We start from the raw sequence: 24,040 nt of genomic DNA on the forward strand, positions 1-24,040 counted from the left end.
AAGGCCGTTGTACATCAAAGCCCACTTGAATGGGAAGCCAGTGTCTAGGGTGTTGATTGATAATGGCTCAGCTGTAAATGTTCTTCCAGTAAGAATGTTGAAAAGTCTGGGCAAAAATGAAGAAGACTTGATTCCTTCGGAAGTTTCGGTTGCTGCATTTACAGGGGAAACCACCAAGACCATTGGGGTATTCCCCGCTGATGTTACTGTGGGGCGTATGTCATCGTTATGTGCATTTTTCGTGGTAAACTCCTTCGCCAACTTCCAAGCGTTGTTAGGCAGAGATTGGATCCATGCAAACCAGTGCATACCATCCTCAATGCATCAGCTGTTGTTGTTTTGGAAAGGGGATGACGTGGAGGCCAGTAGAAGCGGATGGACAGCCGTTCCAAACAAATGCAAGTGCAGTAGAAGCCAGATATTACAATGGGGATTTTGGGCCCATCAAAATCTGTATCAATAGTAAGAAAGAAAATCCACTGTACATGCAAACACCAACTCCAAGCTCGGTGTTGGAAAGAATCCTCAAACCTACTGTTATCGTGCCGTCTAGGCCGATAATTCAGCCGCTGATTGAGGAGATTGATGATTGATTCGAACCAAAAAGAAAAAGAGGTAGCTGCAACCTCTATATTGAAGGCACATGTGCAGCAAGTACTGGACAAACTAAAGGAAGAGAAAGCATGGGACACTTATGGAACTGAAGTTGTCCAAGAAGAAGAATACGAAGATGATGAGCTCCAAGTCGATGAGTTGTTGATGGTGCCATCTCAAATGGAAGATGGCCAACATGAAGTTCAAGACCCATTGGAAGAGATTAACTTAGGGGAGCTTGAGAATCCAAAAGTGGTATATGTGAGTAAGCTACTGGAAGAGCAGTTGAAGCAAGACTTGATCAGCATGTTGAAGGAATACAAAGATTGTTTTGCATGGAGTTATGATGACATGCCAGGGTTGGACCGAAAATTGGTCGAACACCGACTTCCACTCAAAGAAGGCTTCAAACCATTTCAACAGCCATCTCGTCGTATGTCAAAAGAAGTCGAGCTGAAAGTGAAAGAAGAAGTCGATAAATTGTTAAAGCCTAAAGGCCAAGTTTATAAAACCAATCAGATATACCGAATGGCTTTCGAACATTGTGCCAGTCATGAAAAAGAATGGCAAGGTCAGAATATGCATCGACTTCTGAGACTTGAACTGTGCAACTCCCAAAGATGTATATGTGATGCCAATACCTGATATGTTGATTGATTCCGTGGCTAGGCATGAGTTGTTATCCTTCATGGATGGATTCTCAGGCTACAATCAGATCAAAATAGCAGAAACTGACATCACAAAACTGCATTCAGATGTCCAGGAGCTGTTGGTACGTTTGAATGGCTTGTTATGCCATTCGGACTAAAAAACGCAGGAGCCACGTATCAAAGGGCTATGAACTCGATCTTTCATGATATGATAGGACATCATATTGAAGTATATATAGACGATATTGTTGTGAAATCCAAACAAGCTGCTGATCACATTGAACACTTGAGGAAAAGCTTCCAACGAATGAGGCAACATGAGTTAAAGTTAAATCCATTGAAATGTGTCCTTTGGTTTGAAAGCAGGAAACTTTTTGAGATTTCTTGTACATCAGAGAGGGAGTTGAAGTGGATAAAAACAAAGCCAAAGCTATTATGGAAGCAAATCCGCCTAGAAACAAGAAAGAGTTGCAACGCTTCCTTGGGCGAGTGAATTACTTGAGGCGTTTTATTTCTAACCTTGCAGGGAAGACAAAGGAGTTTTCACAGATGTTGAAGCTCAAAGACAGTGGGGAGTTCAAATGGGAAGAGTCGCATCAGACAGCTTTTGATGTGATCAAGAGATATTTATCTAACCCCCCTGTTCTTATGCCTCCCAGGTATGGAATGCCTCTTAAATTATACATTTCTGCTGCTCATGAATCAATTGGATGTCTACTAATTCAAAATAATCATGAAGGAAATGAACAAGCCATCTATTATTTGAGTAGATTCCTTACTCCAGTAGAGGTGAAATACCCTGTGATTGAAAAGCTATGCTTAACAATGTATTATGAATGTACTAAGTTAAGATATTATTTGATTCAATCAAAAGTGTTTGTGGTGGCTAAAACCGATTTGATTAAATACATGCTTAATAGACCCATTCTCTCGGGGCGGATTGGTAAATGGTCTTTGGCATTGGCCAAGTTTACATTGACCTATTACCCTCAAAAGTCAGTAAAAGGCCAAGCTATCGCCGATTTTTTAGCTGATCACCCTTCACTTGATGAGTTTATTGGAGAACAGGTTTGATTTCCAGTTTGTGGAGTGGGAGTTCAACCCTGGGAGTTGAAGTTTGATGGATCAAGTACAGAAACAGCAACTGGAGCTGGTATTGTGACCACCTCCCCAAGAGGTGTGAAAACCGCTCTATCCTTTAATTTGGATTTCCCATGCACCAACAATCAAACGGAATACGAAGCACTGGTCATTGGATTGGAAATTCTGAAAGATTTAGGGGCAAGAGAATTATTAATATCAGGGGATTCTCAGCTGGTACTCAAACAGCTGTCAGGGGAGTTCAAATGCACAAGTTTGTCATTGGCTCCTTACTATACCGCGGCATCCCAACTTCTAGATGATTTCGAGGAAGTGTCAATAATACACGTCCCAAGACAAGAAAATTAGGAGGCAGACGAGTTGGCACAGGTTGCTTCGGGATTGAAGATGTCTCCAGAACTTACACACAGGCTAGTGTTGAATCAGAAGAAAAACCACCCTTCAATTCAGCAAAGAGGGATTCAGGTAGACACGCTCAACTTGGATATAAACTTAGCTGGTGACTGGAGGGGTGACATGAAATTGGTGCTAGAATCAACCGGGAAAGATATTCCACATGGTTTAAAAATGAGAGCTCTAAATTACGTTTTAGTTTAGGGAGATTTGTACAGGAAAGGGTTAGATGGTTTGCTCCTCAGATGCATAGGCTTCCCAGAAGCTTTGGAGATCATGAAGCAAGTTCATGAGGGAGTGTGTGGAGCGCATCAATTTGGAATAAAGATGAGATGGTTGATAAGGAGGTATGGCTACTATTGGCCATCCATCCTGAAAGATTGCATCAAATATGCTAGGGGATACCAGCCATGTCAGAGACACGGGAACATCCAAAGAATTCCGACGGATGAGCTTCACAGCATTGTCAAACCATGGCCATTCAAGGGCTGGGCCATGGACTTAATAGGGAAAATCTACCCCTCATCATCTAAAGACCACTCGTTCATCCTTGTGGCTACAGATTTCTTCACCAAATGGGTAGAAGCAGTGCCTTTGAAGAAAGCGGAGCAAGGGGATGTCATTAACTTTGTGAAAGAGAATATTATTCATAGATTTGGAATTCCAGAGTCATTGACCACGGATCAGGGGACTATGTTCACAGGCTCAGAGATGAGGGAGTTTGCAGAAGACTATGGAATTAAATTGATAAACTCATCCCCTCATTACCCACAGTCCAACGGGCAAGCCGAAGCGTCAAATAAAGTGTTGATAAAGATTCTACAAAAGATGATGGAAGAGAATCCTAGGGATTGGCCAAGGCTATTATCAGAAACTTTGTGGGCATACAGAACATCCAAGAGGACTGCCACTGGAGTGAGCCCTTTTTTCCCTTACCTTTGGCCATGATGCAGTGCTCCCATTGGAGATTATGGTGACATCAATGCGACTGGAAAAGCAAAATGAACTTTCTCTTGAGCATTATAATGAAGCAATGATCATGGAGTTAGAAGAACTAGATGAGCTGAGAATCCAAGCGTACAATGCTTTGTTGTTACAGAAACAGAAAGTGGCGAGAATCTACAACAAAAGAGTTAACAAGAAAGGTTTCCACGAAGGAGAAATAGTGTGGAAGACCATACTACCACTGGGAACAAAGGATAGGGAGCTGGGCAAATGGTCTCCCAACTAGGAGGGACCATTCAAGGTACATAAAGTGTTAGAGGGAAATGCATATTGGCTATCAAACTTAGATGGCCATCCACACAAAAGATGCATAAACAACAAGTATCTCAAGCTGTATTTCCCAAGTATGAGGGAAGAAGTAGGAAAAGCTTGCGAGTGAAGCAAACACGAAGGCTAATATTCAGTGGGGAGTTGGCATTCTTCCGTGGGGAGTTGGTCTTTGGGGCCACTTTTGTATATATCAAGTTCCTTATTTCAAGATGTCACGTGATGTAGGCCTTAGGGCCACTGAAATAAATATATGTTGTTTATGATTCAACAATAAAATAGATCGGATAGAGTGGGACAGTAAGCCATTTTCATTCATTATTTTGAAGGCCATTTGTTTCACTAGGGAGTCGGCCTTATGGCCACTTATTTCCAATGTTGTTATGGTACCAGAAATCATGGTGAAATATACCATACCGCCATTATAAATTGGTTGTTTGCATGTGCAGTGACAGACTCATGAAGTAGGCCTTGCGGCCACTTAGAATAGGGCAAGAAAGAAACATACCGAGCGGGGAGTTGGGCTCACCGAATGGAACAGTGAATAATAATGAGGAACAGAAGAGAACAAGGGCATTATGCGAACCCCAAGAGAACCCAGAAGTGGAATTTGGTATAGAAATAGGCTATCTAGCCATTTTTGTACGGTTTTTAGCTTCATGTTGTAAAATTTTGTTTTAAGTAGGTCGTAAGGCCACTAATGTAAATACTTGTTGGTTATGATTCAAAAAACGAGAAAGATCAATGAAAGTTGGCCAGTAGACCACTTTTATCATATTGGATTCATTGTGTTTCGATAGGGAATCAAGGAAGAGAATAATCTCGAGTGGCGAGTTTTAAGCCAATCTATGGTTTTGATTGAAGATATTGAAATGAGTTGGTTTAAGTAGATTAAGAACGAATAGAAACTCCTTTCCAACATCCAATACACAACATCACATACAAACCCACCTTCATTCCACATCCATCACCCAAAAACCACAACATCAAACCAACAGTCAACAAATACAAAGCGGAGTCACAGCACGCAAGAACAGTAAGTAAACGTGTATGCGGGAAAGGGGTCCGACTGAAGTGCAAATGCATATACGTGTATGCGGGAAAGGGGTCCGACTGAAGTGCAAATGCATATACGTGTATGCAGGAAAGGGATCCGACTGAAGTGCAAATGCATATACGTGTATGCGGGAAAGGGATCCGACTGAAGTGCAAATGCATAATGTTAGGGGCGAGGGAATCGTCTTGAGTGGATGCAGCACAAAAGAGCACATAAGAGCACGTAAGAGTTAAGTCTTACCTGTGTTGCAAAGAGCCCCAAACGAAACCAAGGCTTAGGTGTCGAATACACCAGAGAACTGAGGCCAACTCATGGCCAATCCATATCACCTGCTGAGAATAAACGCGTCTTTGTACACAAGAGAAACCAACAAAATGAGGGCAGTAAAGGCAGGTAAAAAAATAGGGGAAAAGATAGTAAAGTTTCTACAAGTGTGCCTATCAAACGAAATGCAAATAGCTGTCTCAAACTAATGCATACTAGTCAACTAAACGAAACAAGATCAAGGGAATAAAGCTCGAAGCTGCTCCCACTTGGCTAGACACGCCGATTGAGTGTTTTCTGCCTCCCGAAGCCGCTTGGTCCAGAGTTGATAGTCATCCTTGAGACTAAGAAGTTGCTGGCCTATAGCTTGTGAATCTCTCCTACTGCCCAACAGAGTAACCTCCAAGGTCTCTGCTTAATCCAGCAAGGTGACCATCCTAGCTCGGCGTCTCTGAATCTCCTCCTCCAGCCTTTTGACCTCAGCCTCCTCAGCATCATAACTGGCCGCTGCTGCAACAATCTGCTCACGAAGCGCCTTGTCATGCCTGTCCAGCTCCTCTTTCTTCTCACGCTTGCTTTGGAAGGACGCGCGATGAGATATCATATCTGCGCTGGCGGCCAAGGCTGCATCAGACTGCGAAAAGATGGTCGAAAGACCATCAAGTATGCTGAACTCCGAGGTAGCGAACTCTGGAGAGGTCTTAAGAATGGATATAGATGAGAGCATGGCCAATCTCTGGGACTCCCCGAGCTGGTGCAAGCCAAGACCAAGGAAATTTCGAACCTCCATCTTGGCATGAGCAAGGGCTTCGAGGGATGGGGCACCTCTCTCAAGAGTAGAAGTCTCAAAGGGAACGCTATCGGAGAAGCTCAAATCAAATTGGCTTTCCGACTTGCCAATGAGACCGAGTCGCGCCCTACGAGATGTAAGATCCAGTCGAATAAATAAAGTTAAAGTCAGGCATGAGTAGCATTGAAAACTTACATGACAGAAAAGCAGTCGAAAGAGATTACCATGGAGGGAGTGGCAACAGCAGGCCGTGAACTAAGAGGATTTGGGCTAAAAGAGACAGTAGAGGGGAACCCCTGCAAGACAAACGTGTCATCCTCAGCCAAGAAGTCATTGGTTCGTTGGGCACCAGAAATTTCAGCATGGGGAGATCCCTGTCCAGATGTTGCTGAGCTGAAATCAGTGTCAAGAGCTTTTCGTCAGAGATTTCGACGCTAGAATCCTTGGGACTTGGCTGCGCGGGATGTGGATCATCTTCACCAAGAATAATGGGATCATCAAAAGTGTTGATAGGGCCCGAAATCAGCTTGGTTGAATGGCGAGTATGATATCGCCGACCCACCGTCTGGCGCTTAGGAGTAATACTTCTCGTCGAAGCAACTTTAGGAGCGGCCTTGGTCTTTGAGGATTGAGATTTTTGGGGCACTATGACCGGATCCTGTTTGAGTTTCGAACTCCCCTGAGTATCCATTCTTGGGAGCTTGACAGACACAGGGCTGTCCCCACTGGGAGCCAAATCTCGCTTGCAAGTACCTGCAAAAAAAATACCAAAAACAACAGTCAAACAATAGGTACTAGTAACAAATAAACTATGTCAATGTTAATGCAAGTAAGAAGTATGCGGAACAATACCAGGGTGGTGTATCACCGAGGGAATAAGGTTGAGATATCGAGTCCTCCACCAAGCAACAAATGTTTCAGTGGTTTTATGATCTAGCTGCACTATAGACCCAAGAAATCTCGGTGGCAGTGTAGAGAGAAGCTACACTGTGGCCTTGGAAAGTCTTTTAGAGGCCACTTCAGAAGCAATATGAGTCAGGTCCACCGGGAAATATAAAGTAGCCTGAGGGATCGTCGGTGACAACCAAAACTGATATGCAAACAAGGACGGATTGTAAAATTCAAAAGACCAACTTGACTTGTCATTGTAGGGTGGACGAGTAGAGGAACAGTCCACCACCAGCAACCTCTGATGAATGTACTGGGTCAATAGTAAGGCAGCAACGTCGTCCGGGGAGCGATCATGGAAATCTGGAAAAGCTCCAACCCAGAGAGGCTGTGTTAGGAAGGAGACATTTGGTCGCGATGGTAGATTAAAAGTATCCAGTTTCAGATTCTGCAGATAATGCATCAAGGCAGGGGTAGACAAGGTCAAACGGCTCCCCATTAATGACGTGGTACGCAGCATGGTCTGGGGACCAGTGGGGAAATCTATCACACCGGGAAAATAGGAAAATGACCATACCTGCAGGAACCATGATATCCCTCCCAATTTGGAAATGGGGTCGTGACGCACACATTGATTCAACCCACGGTATACGAACCCCAACAACATTGTTGCCAAATTATAAACCTTACCCGTACTGAGAGAACACGCCAAGGGTAAATATTCAGAAGAAGGTTTGCCAGACAACGGGCAAAATATATATTGGCAGATCAACACCCAAAGGAACATGGTGTGCTCAACTTCAGAGGGGATACCGGGATGTGAGAACCACTCTTTAACCACAGCCCTATAAGACGGATAGCAGTAGCGAGTGTGGGCCAAAGCAGGAGCGGCAGAGTCATCGATGAAATGAGGGGAATCCGCCCCCAGCATAGGCAACCCCAAGAGCAAGGATATGTCATAAAGGGTTATGGATAATGAGCCAAAAGAAAGTATGAAGATATTACAGGAAGGGGACCAAAACCTAAGGATGTAATAGAATAGAATGGACTGTCTGGTTATCTTCACCTTAGAAACCATGACCAGAGGCCATAATCCCTGATGGCGCCACTGCCAGTCCAAAGTGAGGTTCCAAACGGTCTATCCATTCAATCCAACCATCAGGAACCCGTGGCCACGACTTGAATTGGGATGGTTCGCTATGAGGGAGTAAACGTCGAGAGAGCAACAAATCGCTAGGGTGTAGCGAAGGCAGGGGGAAGAACAATTGATGGACCGGTGGGGGGAATTGATTGGCTGGGTATGAAGGATGTCGGATAGGTCCAATAGTAGCAGAGGCAAGGAAATTCGCAGCTTTGGTCCTGCAATTCGAATAACAGATAGATAAGAACGCTACAATACAAGAAGCAAACAGACAATTATGCATAGAAAACGGCCCATACCCAGCCTTAGAAGCAACCACAAACGGATGAGAGATCCCAGAACCGAGTGAAAGTTGATTAACCATTGGTGCACCTACAAGAAGTTCGTTGGTATCTTAAACATCTTTATCCAACAAATGAATTATGAGCCTAGGACATACCAGATGCCATAGAAGAGTGAACCACGGGAGTATTCATCACCGAGGTAAGAATCAAGGCTGGTATGGTAACTGATGCAGATGGGACGACTTTTACCAAAGATGGGGTCGGAGTATTAAGAGCAGTCAGAGATGGGGATGACGTTACAGCTGGCAACCTGTAAACCAATAAGACATAAACAAAGAAATTCCCCACACTTCCTTAGGACGAGTACAACACATACCTATCTTTTTCAGCATCAATAGGGGCGACCACAGAAACAAAGCCGGGGTCGATAGATTGATTGGGGTCAAAAACCACTGCATAAAGGCAAGAAATATTCAGAAAAATCAATGGCTACTGATGTATAGCTCAGGGACAAATAATTGCCAATCTACCGCACCTACAACGCAAAGGCCAATGTATGGCCAGACAACACCAAAAGTTCGTAATTTCCCCTTTTTAAAGTAGACAGATCAGACAAATAAGCGTAAATGTTTATTGTGCCACTTCTTAGAAAAGAATCAGTACAAGACCTAGTACGGGGAGTCACACTCTTTTCTCGAACGATCAAGGTTAATAACACAAAGCAAGAGATAGAATTGCGAGTCAATCAAAACGACAAATAATATTCAAGGAATCGAGAAATACTAAGTGAAATTCGAGAAAGAGGAACAGGAAGATACCCATGGCCGTGGAGAGTGAAATCGGTCGCCCTGATAAATCCATGGAAGTCGGTACAGTTACTGGGGAAGTCGGCACGGGCATGAGTTGCGTGGGATGAGCAGAGGCGCCCAGGGGAGAGGCTAAAGTTGATATAGCGGCCGCCAAGTGATAACCCGAGTCGAGAGGAGCGCTCGCCTTCGCGAGGGAAACCTGCCGGTGCCTATTTGAGAGCCTATCGACGATTCAGAGACAGCAAGGAATGGATTGGGGCCAGAAGCGGAGCTGACGAATGCAACGAACGGCGAAGCAGAGACACGCGGAGAGCCCGCGGTGTTCGATTCAGTTGGGCGCAGGCGCGCCTGAGATGATTCCTGATCCATCGGGAAATCTTCAGAAGCCGCAGTATAGGGGAGATGACGGCGGAGGCGAGACAAACAGATTCCAATTAACAGCGCGTTTCCTCACTAACAGTGGAGAGAAATCGAACGAAGAGCAGGGAGCAGCGAAGGGGAAGAAGAAAAGAGGGCCGAGAGATTTCTTTTGATTTGAATCTGTAGGAGTGTAGGAGAGAAGTCCAAGGGATAAAAGCCATCAAGAATTGGGCTGGGCCCAAGAATTAAAAATCGTTCACAAGAGGTACTCGCGAGCCACGTCTAATGGATGATTAAGCTTGGATACCTACAGGCATATTGGCCCAATGGGCCAATGCTTGCGGGGGGCAATTGTTTGGGCTAAAAATAATTAATTATACAAGCCCAATTAAATTATACAAGCCCATAACGGAATAATTCTTATCAATTCAAAACTGAGCGCGAAAAAGATAGAAGAACGTGGATGGAAAGATAGAGATCGTGGCATGAGGGAACGTGGTTCATGGGGGAGTGGAGAGAAACAGCCCGTTGCTAGGAAGAAAAGAGATCGGCAAACCCAAATACGGAGACAACAGAACTCTACAGCAAAAACTTGCAAAAATACTCTCTGCAAAAATTCAGTCTTCAAGCGATAGTTTTTAAGATTTTTAGCATATTTCTAGCATTCTCTCGTTTTAGATTTCAACAACTTTATATTTATATGTTTATGTCTTGTAAATTCTTACGGTTTATTGAAAATATAAACAATGTCAGGCGTTTATTCCTCAAATTCCAATAGTTTTCTTCATTTTGGCGTTATAATTGTTTTAGGAGATTAGAAACGACGGTCAAATTTAGAATTCACTTTCGTTTGTTTTAAAAGTTAGATTTTTATCATTTTTATACAAATCGGTGCATTTTCGCAACTGACACGCCCGCAACACCAAATATTGATGGAAACAGAACCAAAGGAAACTAAAATTAAGTTTTAGTTAAACCAAATCTCAAATAAATCTGTAAAACATTATTTAGAAATCCTTTTTACATTAAGACTGCGCGTGAATTTGTTGTTGACAATAAATGACGACAATTACCACGTCATTGCGGCAGACGCATGCCCTCAATTCAATCTTTTTACCTTCTTTGTCATCTGCGTAGCTGTCTCTCTTTCTCTCTCTACCAAGAAACCTCGCAAGCATTCTTGATTCTATAGTGCAGTAAATAAATATAAATTTAATAGAGAAAGAACAAAAATTTAATAGAACGTCACTTTAGTGATCTATACAGCTCTTATTTTTAACCATTTGGATGATTATATGTATCGTATTTAAAGTTCCTTTTACCATTATCCTCAGAGAGAAGTCCTTCTACTTTGCGTAGATAGATAATTGTACATATTGTTATTTGTTTTTTTGTAAAGATTTGAAGTTTTATAGCTTTCTTGATGGGAGTGTAAATGGGCTCACTTGAAAGTGGACTGCCATTGAAGAGGGATAAGCATTTCGTGCGCTCTTCATCTGGAAGGGGTAGTACTCATGTTCAGAGCAATGGATTTTTGGGGCACAGGCCCAGATCAAGATTTGCAAGACTTGTACTTTTCAAGAATATGAACTATTTACTGTGGATTTGCACAGTTGCTGTTTTCTTCTTCGTTGTGTTCCTCTTCCAAATGTTCTTCTTGCCTGGCTCTGTGACGGACGTTGAAAAGTCTCATAAAATCCATGGTTTGTTTAGGCAAAATGGGGGTGTGAATTATGGGGACTTTTCGTTTTTGAAAGAGTTGGATTTTGGCGAAGATATAAGATTTGAACCTTCAAGAATCGTCGGTAAGTTTCAGAAGGAAGTCCATGAAGTCAACCGGACTGTTGCTTCAAGAAATGTTATGAGATTTGGATACAGAAAACCGAAGCTTGCGTTGGTAAGCATTTCATTATTCTAAATTTTTTGTTTGTTTGAGTCTCATTTCACATAGGATTTGCTGAATAGCTTCATAATTTTCTTTGCTAGCAGTAATATAGATTATGGCGGGAGTAGCATTGCTGATTGGTTGTCTTGATTTGTGCTCGTAGGTTTTTGCAGATCTGTCGGTTGATCCATATCAGATTCTAATGGTCACTGTTGCTGCTGCGTTGCGGGAGATTGGATACGAAATTGAGGTGATTTACTTACGTTTGTTAACATGAAATTGAGGTGATTATTGATTGCAATTCATTTAAGGAGAGGAGACAGGACTGTTCTTGGTTCTGGTTGAGCTTTTGGTAATTTTGTCTTGTAGTTTCTGATTGTCTTTTCTTTCTTTTCTTTTGGCTTTCGATGGACTGCATTATTATGCATTTTATTGTGGTTATTATTCAAAATTTAAGGCTATGTTTGGTGTGTAGGATATGATAACTAATTGGATTGACGATAAAAACTTAAGGTAAGGATATATAATTGGATTCTCAATCCTCCCAAAACAATGGGATGTCTTTTCACTTTTTTTTATCATGACCTTCTTGATTAATTGGACCAATAAAAAATGAGACAAACATGAGTTTAACAATCTATCCTTTGCTTATCACCCATACCAAACATACCCTAAGTGTTTTATGAGGAAGATGGACTGCAGATGACCAACATGTTTGCATGCCAATTGTATTAACGCAGGACAAGTGTACATATGGTGACATGTAACAGTATTCAAAGTTGTGAATTGTCATTTATTCAACTTTTTAGCTAACTTTTACTAAGCTCGCTAGTAGCATTATTCTTGAAGGCTCAAAGAAATTTTTTATCACAATTTTATGCATATTTCTCTAGAATTTTAGCAAGTGATGGTGTTTAGAACTCAAAGTTAATATACTTTGTCTCGGATTTATTTATATTTGGTATTTTCAGGTGTTCTCACTAGAAGATGGTCCTGTACAAGCTATTTGGAGAGACCGAGGACTTCCTCTCAGCGTCATCTCGACAGATGAGAATGTGAAGTTTAGTATAGATTGGCTAAAGTATGCACCACATTCTTGATTTTAAGATAGATGCATTTCATATCAATTTTGTGTTTCAGTTGTTAAAGATGGCTGAGTATCAAGTATTTATTAGCCAATGGAACTGATATTGGTTCAGGCCTATAGATCTTTAGGGTGATACTCTCAAGAAAGAACAAAACAGTTGTTTTAAGGAACACGTGAAACAGTGAGGTGATATGTATTTTCTGATTTTTTTTCTCATGATTTGCAGCTACGATGGGGTACTTGTGAATTCTCTGAAAGCTGTCTCTGTTTTATCTTGGTGAGCACCATCACTTCATTTAGACAACCCCTCAAATCATCGAATTAGCTACTCGTTACCTTTGTATTTATTTCATTACGAAGCTGAACATTCTCGCCTCTAGTTAAACAGTGTTTTGAGTCACTGAAGATTTTGATCATTTCACCATTCAACTCGAAAGTAATAAGATGATCCATATATGATTTTCGTCATTGCACATGTAATAGATTTAATGACCTTGTTGGTTATAAATGTTCCTGTTAGCATTTTTTTGACTCTAGTTTTTTTTATATACAAAGATAAAATAAGACTGAGAAACAGCAAGAATGAACCAGATCAGTCTGTCTCTCTATTAATCTTCAAGTCTCTCTCTTTCTCCCCCCCTCCCACGACACACATACAAACATACAATAAAAATCATCAACTAGCTGGTGTATCTCAATGTGTTTTATTTTAATGATGTTGAAGAGAATCTACAGATTAGACTATATCCTATGTTTACAAAATCCAATCTTGTTGACAATCGCTTGTCTTCTGTCCTTCTTTATATTTACCATGTATAATAGCTTGCCTTTAGCTGTTGACAATATTCTTTTCCAATAAAATGAAAGATTTTACTTTTACTTAACAGTCTTATGCAGGAACCTTTTAGAAATGTACCTCTCATATGGACTATCCATGAACAAACACTTGCTGCTCGGTTGAGACAATACTTTGCTAATGGCCAGAGCGAGTTGGTTGATTATTGGAAAAAAGTATTCGGCCGGGCCACCGTTGTTATCTTCCCAAATTATGTTTTGCCAGTATGCACTGATTTTCTTCTCAATGCAATGTTATTCATCATAGTTTCGCATGCTTGTATACATATCGTGTATCCGAATTCAATTAGTCAAATAGCAAACACTTCTCTGTTCCTCCTTCCTAGTACGGAAAGATAGTTGAGTTGCGTTTGGAATTACAATGGTTTTAATTTTTGAGAATTTGGAATCTGCCATGTTAACTAGAGCGGAAGTATAAAATATCAAGTGGAAGAGACACGACCAAGGTTTGTCACCGTTTCAGAATTTATTCACATTTTTTGAAACAATGTAGTTACCCATTGGTTTGCTTAAACAAATGAAACCAAACACAGAAAGAAGGAATACAGAAAATCAAAGGATTGAAAGTTGTTTATGTCCCTTTCTCTTCTTTCTCCATACTGTTTTCCCTTTTTCTCTGAAAATCCATGTCATATTTCTTTTTCAAAAAACCACAATAGTTTGAGCATTGCTTGAACTATTTTTACGAAATGAATCAGTTTTCCTTTCTAATTTCCATTCTGGATTTCAATACACATTGAATTTCAGAACATGGTTTGCCAAAGCCCAAAATAAATGTATAAAAATATAAATGATAGTACTTAACATATATAAAGGAAAAATTTCTTTATGTTTAAACCAAAAATGGGAGGCAGTGCACTGGTTGGCCATTATGTTAAGATGCACTATTCCTACGTTTGTCCTTGCATTTGATTTTGCATCATTCACCTTGTTAAGGTTATTGGTTTTATTTACTGGTCATCAACCAAGAAAAGGACCTCTTTAAAAGTTACAAGGACCTTAGCACATGTCCCTCCTTAATTTCTGAAGATATTGGAGTATTCTTTTCTGTGTTTATCTAAAATATTTAAGCTTTAAAGCTGTCACTTGGATTCTGATTTCCATTTTTTTTTCTTTTAAAGTTTGTATTCCATCAAAATGTTCAGTAGAGTCATGCTGACTGTCTTTAACTTACACAATGTAGGTGGCATATTCGGTATGTGATCCTGGAAACTTCTTTGTCATTCCTGGTTCTCCTGCAGAACCATGGAAAGCTGATAAGCCAATGATGTCCTCTAAAGTAAGTCCACGCCTAATGATGAGGTATGGAGCCGTTGATTTTGTTGTTGCCGTAGTGGGAACTCAGATACTGTATGGGGGTCTATGGCTGGAACATGCACTTGTTTTACGGGCTTTACTTCCTGTTCTTTCAGAATTCAGCAATTCTGGTTGTCGTATTAAAATCATCATCTTGGCTGGGGATTCCTCCAATAACTTCAGTAGTGTCGTGGAGGTAGAACGTTTTATCCTCAATTTGAAGTGTGCATGATATATACTAGACTAGCACTATTGAGACTGTACAGATTTGACCTGTGCTTCCCTGTTCTCATGTTGTTTGGCACTGATAAACTTTCTTAGACTGAAATTTTATCAACACTAATGGTTTGATGAAAGAGCATATGAAAATGTGTGCATTATATCATCGGAATATCCTACCATATTTTTCTAAAAGAAATAGATTCTGAATGTTCTATTTGTTATTTATTTTTTATAAGGGCATAAAAGTAACTGTGCAAATAGTATGAAATGCAGGTGCATGTTTTTCTGTTTCTCACCTTCTTCATCAATGTGTTTCCACAGACCATTGCTCTAAGCTTGAGATATCCAAAGGACACAGTGAAGCATGTTTCTATTAATCAAGAAATAGACAACATAATAAGTGATGCTGATCTTGTGATATATGGATCCTTCCGTGAAGAGAGCAGTCTTTTCCAGAGATTTTGTTAAAAGCCATGTCTTTTGAGAAGCCCATAATCGCCCCAGATCTATCAATGATCCGTAAATATGTAGGTATTTTGGCATCTTTTTTTGCATGTTGTCCGCTTTGGCTGTTCATTAATAGGTCAAGACATTTCTTGATTACGTCTCTTCTATCTCTTGTTGCCATTTGTTCAATTATTACTCTAAAAAGCTTGATGGAATTTTATGAATATGCATATTGCCTCGTCTTATTCTACTTTCGTAGTGACCCACTAATTAAATTGGCTACAACTCTAGGTTTGCAACAGGATGAATGGCTATATTTTTCCAAAGGAGGATATAAAGGTTCTGACGCAGATTATGTTTCAAATGGTTTCAAATGGAAAACTCTCTCTTCTAGCTCGAAGTGCTGCATCAGTCGGTAAACAAACAGCTAAAAACATGATGGTTCCAGAAAGTGTGGAAGGATATGCTTCACTTTTGGAAAATATTCTTGTGCTCCCATCTGAAGTTTCCATACTGCCGGAGATATTCCGGCTAAATTGAAAGCTGAATGGCAGTGGTATTATTTTGAATCTATTGCAGATACCCATTCTCCAAATGAAACCAGTATAATATATGAAGTTTTAGACAAGATTGAGAAGCAATTCAATCATACCCATAAAGAGAACACGATGGATTCTATTACAACAAACGATACATTCTTGTATAGCATCTGGGAAGAGCATAAATATATTGAAATGGCAAACATGAGAAAAAGAAGAGAGGATGAAGAGGTTTGTTAATTTTTGTTTTTGTCTCTATTTATGAGCTTAAAAATAAGAAAACATACCACTTATTATTCTACTTTTATTTCCTGGCTATACGTTTCATTTTTTTATATTTATGCAGTTGAAGGATAGAACTGATCAACCTCGGGGAACATGGGATGAAGTTTACCGAAGCACCAGAAGGGTCGACCGGACATTGCATGAAAGAGATGAAGGTGAACTTGAAAGGACAGGTCAACCATTATGCATTTATGAGCCTTATTTCGGTGAAGGAACCTGGCCATTTTTGCACCGGACTTCCCTGTATAGAGGGCTGGGGCTGGTGAGTTCTGCACCTCTGGGACCAGACCAATTTCCATAAGTTGGTTAATGAAGTGTTTTTCTGTGTAAATTGATTAATCTGTATTTGTTTGCGTATTGACTCTTTTGTTTTAATGTTACAATTGTCATTCCCTCCAAGTTATTTCTTCTATTTGTACCACAATCTTCTTTGCTTATTCTGTTGTATGTAATTTGGAACTCAGGCCTTATTTTGCTGTCACATATATGATTCATTCCACATCAATATTTATTGCTTATGATGCCAATTTGTGGGATTTTTTTATTTCCCCTTTCTCAACTTTGATATTGTACGGTACTTACCTGACAATAATCCATAAATTTTGTTATTGCAGTCTACAAAAGGCCGAAGACACGGAGCGGATGATATAGATGGACCTTCGCGTCTTCCTCTATTAAATAATGCTTATTATCGATCTGTATTGGGGGACTATGGAGCCATTTTTGCGATTGCTAATCGGATTGACAGAATACATAAAAATGCTTGGATAGGATTTCAGTCGTGAAGAGCGACACCAAAAATGGTGTGGATGAAATTGCTTCCTTTACTTCCATCTAGTCATATAATTACTAGTTTTTTTCTCAAATCGATCGCCTTTTTATTAACTGATAGAAAAGGACATACAAACACACACACACACACATATATATATTCATGATGACCAAATAAAGGAAGAATGCATAAAATCTTGTAATCCTTTCCACTGTGCCGTTTGCTTATGTAATTTATTTGCTTATGATGCATAACAATTTAGAAAACTAAAAGGAACACAAGACTCGTGTAATTTGAACAATGTTGCTCTGTTTCTCACATGGGGAATTTCGCAGAAATCTTTGTCAAAGACAGCTGAAAGATCATTGTTGGATGCAATTGAAGCCCGAAGCCATGGAGACACTCTTTACTTCTGGGCCTCTATGGACACGGACCTTAGGAACCCATTGAAACATGATTTCTGGTCATTTTGTGATGCCATAAATGCTGGGAATTGCCAGTAAGAGTTGAATCCCTTTTACTCGTATTTTGTTAACATTCCCACCCCCAAATGGTATTGGAGAACACGATTGTTTTGCAAGGTCTTGAGTAGATAACCCGTCATTCTGCACTCAAGTATTTTGGGCTAGTTTACTGGTGCACGGATGCTGACGAGGCTAGGAGTCTGAGCAGAAACATGATATCTTGTTTTATATCACTTCCATTCGACGTTGTTAGGCCCTTCATCTCTATTGCCCATGTGGTGGAGCAGTCAAACAGTATGTTTGGGTTATTGCATGGTGTGATATATTTATGTTGAAGCATTACCACCACCTTTAGTTAACATTCAAATTTACATGCCAAAGTATTTCATATTTTCTTGGGACGGATGATAAAGATCTGATTTATTTTCTTATTGAGCTTTTAGGTTCGCTTTTTCTGAGGCTCTGAAAAAGATGTACGGCGTCAATCACAACTCGAGTTCTCTTCCCCCAATGTCTGCAGAAGATGGGACCTGGTCTGTCACGCATTGCTGGTCTTTACCAACTAAGTCCTTCTTGGAGTTTGTTATGTTTTCAAGGTTTAAACTTTTTCCTCAAGCCTCGTTAATGCTATCCTCTTTCGTTGCAACTAAGATTCTTAATGTGAAACTTTTGCTACCAGAATGTTTGTTGATTCGCTAGATGCAATATTCTATGATGAGCACCAGAAGACTGGTCATTGTTATCTAAGTTTATCCAAGGTAACTCTTCCATTGCAATGGGTTTTTGGTTTTTTATAAGATTCATCAAAAAGAAGTGAGGCATATGGCCGGACCCCTATATGTATATTTTAATTCTCAAAATCACGGGAAAACTCATCCAGGAACGATGCTATGGATCACTGAATACTTAATATACCCTGTGGGATGGCCATGAGTCCATGACCTAATGCTATAAGATAAATAACATATAGGGAAGCGAAGTTTGGAAACCCCGTGGTGTGCTATCGTTCTAAGGTGCCCCTTGAAAAATGACGAAAAGGAATCTTACTTAATCCTAAATGCACGAAATCTGTGAGACCTGATCGTCATTAGACGATTTTATCAGCTACTGAGTTTCTAATATGAGATCAGATATAGTGAGTTAAATTCTCGTCTTTTAACTCTGGTTGGTTGGCAGGACAAGCATTGCTACTCTCATTTGCTCGAGTTACTCATTAATGTATGGGCATACCATAGTGCAAGAAAAATGGTGTACATAAACCCTGAGACGGGTGTTATGCAAGAACAACACGGGCTGAAAAACCGGAGGGGTCGAATGTGGGTCAAATGGTTCAACTTCAATACTCTCAGGAGCATGGATGAGGACTTGGCCGAGGAGTTTGATTCTGACCCTTCCAGAAGACGGTGGCTGTGGCCATCAACCGGTGAAGTTTTCTGGCACGGTATGTATGGAAAGGAGAGGAGCTTAAGAAACAAAGAGAGAGAAAAGAAAAGGCAACAGAATAAAGATAAAATTCAACGAATACGGAAACGGACTCACCAGAAAGTGATCGGAAAGTTCTTGAAGCCTTCGATAGATTATTCGAACACGACGATTCTTGCGGCCGAGCTTTTGAGATAGCACTAACCTTTTTTATTTTTATAACTTTCATCTGATTTACAACTTCTACAAAAAAAATGGATGCCTGGAATTATTTGTCTGAAATCCTGTGAATTGTGGAGGTATTTTAGTTGTATACCAATTCTTTTCTTATTTATTTGTTATATGATGTCGAATTGTAGACTGAAGTGTTTATGTAAATGAGCTAACTCTTGCTTTTAAGATTTGTGGTCAATCTGTTGTTTGATCGGAAAACTATGCTTGTTCCATTATATATAATTATTTACTTTGATATATACATCCATTGAAATCAATTTTCTAATAGCAATTTTGACATTAAGCGACTTTAATTTAATTTTTTTTATTACAATTCTATTTATTTTCTAAACAAATCATTCATTCTGTTGTGAAAAAGTAAAAATTTATGATAAAAAGTAAAAATCTCAAACTCTCAAAATTTACCAAACTACACACTTTATAATATTTTTCTCTCTACTCAATTGTGATTTTCTTCACAAATGAGAGATCTATTTATAGTAAATCTTTACAAATAATCCAAAAATAAAATACATCATTACCTACATCATCACACACTAATTTTCAATATTTACAACTCTTATTTTCAACATTCAAATATTCAACATTCAAATATTCAATACACACATTTTAAATATTATTTTCCAATACTCCCCCTTGTGATGATGATCATGATACGATGATGTCTTCATTACGTGTTTTTGTACTGCCTCGTTAAAAACCTTACTTGGAAAAACCCATTGGGATAAAAACCATAGTAAGGGAAAAAGAGTGCAGTCACGTAAACTCTCCCTGATGTTGACATGAACAATTCTTCACAAATTTCGTAGATTGCGCATCCCAATATTATATATGTGCTTTCTTAATATTGACGTAGGAAGTGCCTTTGTGAAGAGATCTGATGAGTTTTCACTTGATTGAATGTGACGAACATCAATACATCTATTCTTCTCAAGCTCCTTGGTGAATGCGAAGAACTTAGGAGGAATATGTTTAGTTCTGTCGCTTTTTATGTATCCTTCTTTCATTTGAGCAACACATGCAGCATTATCTTCATATAGTATCACAGGCTTCTCATCAGATGATAATCCGCATGAAATTTGGATATGTTGGGTCATTGATTTTAACCACACACATTCACGACTTGCTTCATGTAGTGCAATAATCTCGGCATGATTTGATGAAGTTGTTACGAGCGTTTGTTTCTGAGAACGCCAAGATATTGCAGTGCCTCCACGAGTAAATACATATCCAGTTTGGGAACGTGCCTTGTGTGGATCAGATAAGTATCCAGCATCAGCATAACCAATTATACTTGGATTAGCATCTTTTGAATACAAAAGTCCCAAGTCTGTCGTTCCTCGTAGATAACGGAATATATGTTTAATTCCGTTCCAGTGTCTCTTTGTTGGATATGTGCTAAATCTTGCCAACAGATTCACGGCAAAAGATATATCAGGCCTTGTACAATTTGTAAGGTACATAAGGGCACCGATGGCACTTAGATATGGTACTTCTGGACCAAGAATATCTTCATCATCTTCACATGGACGGAATGGATCCTTTTCTATGTTTAATGATCTAACAACCATTGGAGTACTTAAAGGATTTGCTTTATCCATATTAAAACGTTTAAGGATCTTTTCTGTATAATTTGTCTGGTGAACAAACATTCCACATTCTTTTTGTTCAATTTGTAAACCCAGACAATACTTGGTTTTTCCAAGATCCTTCATTTCAAATTCTTCCTTCAAGTATGACACAACTTCTTGAATTTTCTTATTCGTTCCAATGATGTTTAAATCATCAATATATACAGCAATAATTACGCATCCGGATGTTGTTTTCTTAATGAAAACACAAGGGCATATTGAATTATTTACATATCCCTTTTTCATCAAGTGATCACTTAGTCGATTATACCACATTCGACCTGATTGCTTTAACCCATATAATGATCTTTGTAATTTCACAGAATAACATTCCCCGGGTTTTGAACTTTGTGCTTCAGGCATCTTAAATCCTTCAGGGATTTTCATATATATATTACTATCAAGTGATCCATATAAGTAAGCTGTAACAACATCCATAAGACGCATTTCTAAATTTTCAGATACCGCCAAGCTAATCAAATACCGAAACGTAATTGCATCCATCACAGGAGAATACGTTTCTTCATAATCAATTCCAGGCCTTTGAGAAAAACCTTGTGCAACAAGTCGAGCTTTATATCTTACTATTTCATTTTTCTCATTTCGCTTTCGAATAAAAACCCATTTGTATCCAACAGGTTTTATACCTTCAGGTGTAAGGACTATAGGTCCAAAAACATTACGTTTATTTAGCGAATTTAATTCAACCTGGATGGCATCTTTTCATTTTATCCAATCCTGCCGATTTTTACATTCACCAAAAGATTTTGGTTCATGATCTTCGTTATCATTTATGATGTCGATTGCCACATTATAAGAAAATATATCATCAATTTCATCTATATCTTTTCGGTTCCATATTTTTCCAGTATTAATATAATTGATAGAGATTTCATGATTCTCGTCAGTTTGTGGTTCTGACAGAATATTTTCATCATCATGTGTTTTTTCAGGAACACCATTCTCTATTTTGTGATCATCATGTGTTTCTTCAGAAACGTCATTCTTTATTTTGTGATCATCGTGTTTCTCTATGAATTTTTTTTTCGAGGATTTTTATCCTTGGAACCGACTGGCCTTCCACGCTTCAGGCGTTTAATGACATCATGAGTATCTTCCATTTGTTTCTTTGGAATTTCAATTCGAGCAGGGGCATTTGCAGCATGTATATATGATTTAGTTACCCCTTTTGTGTCAGCAAATGCATCTGGTATTTGATTTGCTATTCTTTGCAAGTGTACAATTTGTTGTACATCTTTTTCACATTGTTTTGTTCTTGGATCCAGATGTAACAATGATGATACATACCATGTAATTTTCTTTTCGGTATGTTTCTGTTCTCCCCCTAACATTGGGAAGATTTCCTCATTAAAATGACAATCAGCAAAACGTGCTGTGAACACGTCGCCTGTCTGAGGTTCAAGATATCGAATGATTGATGGACTATCATAACCGATATAAATTCCAACCTTTCTTTGAGGTCCCATTTTCTTTCGTTGCGGTGGTGCAATAGGCACATACACCATACATCCAAAAATTCTCAGATGAGAAATGTCTGGTGAGTATTTATGATATGCACTTGGTCTGATGCGAATTAATGAAGCAGCGTGTAAAATTGCATGTCCCCATATAGAAATAGGGAGCTTTGTTTTCATAATCATTGGTCTAGCAATCATTTGCAGACGTTTAATCAATGATTCAGCCAATCCATTCTGTGTATGTACATGAGCAACAGGATGCTCAACAATGATTCCCATAGACATACAATAATCATTGAAAGTTTGGGAAGTAAATTCACCAGCATTATCAAGTCTAATTTTCTTGATTGTATAATCGGGAAATTGATTCCTCAATTTTATTATTTGAGCAAGTAATCTTGCAAATGCAACATTTCGAGTTGATAATAAACATACATGTGACCATCTGCTGGAGGCATCAATCAATACCATAAAGTATCTGAATGGTCCACATGGTGGATGGATTGGTCCACAAATATCACCCTGAATACGTTCAAGAAACATTGGTGATTCAGTTTGGATTTTGACTGGTGATGGTCTTATAATAAGTTTTCCAAGAGAACATGCTTTACATTGAAACTTATTATTCTGAAAGATCTTCTGGTCTTTCAGTGGATGACCATGTGTATTTTCTATAATTCTTCGCATCATTGTTGAACCAGGATGTCCCAATCGATCATGCCAATTGGTTAATATCGAAGAATTATCAACTACCATGTTTGATTCAATGGGACTTATATGTGTATAATGCAATCCAGTAGGGAGCATTGGTAGTTTTTCAATCACATATTTCTTTCCTGATTTATATGTGATAAGACACATATATTTCTCATTCCCTTCATTCATTGTTTGAGTATCATACCCATGGGAATATATATCATTAAAATTCAACAAATTTCTTTTCGATTGTGGTGAATATAAAGCATCATTGATCAAAAATTTTGTACCATTAGGTAACAAAAATTGTGCTTTACCACATCCTTTAATCAAGTCTACAGGACCTGATATTGTATTCACCGTTGTTTTTGTTGGTTTTAGTTCCAAGAAATATCCTTTATCTCGGAGGATAGTGTGCGTTGTACCACTATCGGATATGCAAACTTCAGCTTTGCTCATAGCATTTTCCATATTTGAACTTCAAAAAAATATGCAATGAAATAAATTACTTGCAATATATATTTAAATATAACACAAATCATAATTATACAATAAAACATTATTCTATGAATACATGAAAAATAGATTATTGTACATTTATATTCTACCATTATATTGTTCATTTTCAGAGAAATCGTTGAGAAAATCTGCAGCATCAATATTGTTCATTTCTATCCCACCAACATATTGATCATTTCCAGAGAAATCATTCATAAAATCACCAGCATCAAAATGAGTTGAATCACTCAAACGGTCACTGCGTTCAGTGAAGTTGGTCTCCTTTTCTTTCCCCTTTAATGATTCTTTATAAAGTTTACAAAGGTGCTCAGGGGCTCGACAAACTTTGGACCAATGTCCTGGAGTACCACATCTGTAACAAGAACTTTCATATCTTTTTGAGTGCTTCTCATTAACACTTGTATTCTCATGATGCCTTTTCTGTGGATGGTTTGGGACGTTCTTTTGAGATGAGTTATAAAAATAACTATTTCGATTATTTTCAAAACCACGGCCTTGACCACGACCACGGCCAATTCCACGTCCACGTCCACGACCTCGACCTCGACCAAAACCTTGTCTTTGAATTTGATTTTGGTTTCCAGGTTTAAATTCATTTTTATTTA

At 39.1% G+C, this 24,040-nt stretch overlaps 1 pseudogene; it reads left to right on the forward strand.

Moving 5' to 3' along the window:
- The first annotated feature begins 10,709 nt into the window (after positions 1-10,709).
- On the forward strand, positions 10,710-19,235 carry LOC142531924 (uncharacterized; annotated as a pseudogene).
- The last annotated feature ends 4,805 nt before the right edge of the window (positions 19,236-24,040 follow it).

Source organism: Primulina tabacum, chromosome 17 (assembly GCF_025594145.1).
Source record: "Primulina tabacum isolate GXHZ01 chromosome 17, ASM2559414v2, whole genome shotgun sequence".
Taxonomy (NCBI): Eukaryota; Viridiplantae; Streptophyta; class Magnoliopsida; order Lamiales; family Gesneriaceae; genus Primulina; species Primulina tabacum.